A 552-nucleotide genomic window follows, 5' to 3' on the forward strand; every position below is an offset into this window, starting at 1 on the left:
GTAGCTCTTGCCTGTGCTATAAACCAACTGAAGTGTGCTTGCTCGGCCTGAGGAGGACACAGAGGCACGGTGAGCGCCATCCCAGGCTGACCTGGGGGTGAGCCAGAGCCGCACTCCGCACCGTCCCTGGCGCTGGGGGTGCGTCTGTCCACGTGCCAGAAGTGCCAAGTCCGGGCACACACAGAACGCGCGTGTGGAGGGGAGACGGAACCATGGCTGCAGACACGCAGAAGCGAGCGGGCAGCAGAGGGCGGGTGAGGAGAGCCTGGGGCAGCCCCCCCCCCCGCATGTCAGGCGGCCGGGAGCCCTCCCAGGAGGCCCCGGGGGCGAGCGGGGTCACCCCGAGACTAGGAGCAAAGCCACCTCCCGGCGGCCGAGCAGCTGGTGCCCGGGCTGGGACGGCCCGGCCCTTCCTGCGTCGCAGCGACCCCGACAGGCGGAGGCAGGCTGGGCCCTCTGGCAGCCGCCCCAGCCCCCCACGAGGCTGCGCCGGGGGGTGCCGGCTCCCCGGAAGCCGCGGGGGCCGCGGCGCTCGCATGTCAGGGACACGCT

This window comes from Condylura cristata, unplaced genomic scaffold, assembly GCF_000260355.1.
Source record: "Condylura cristata isolate star-nosed mole 26May11 unplaced genomic scaffold, ConCri1.0 scaffold00008, whole genome shotgun sequence".
NCBI lineage: Eukaryota > Metazoa > Chordata > Mammalia > Eulipotyphla > Talpidae > Condylura > Condylura cristata.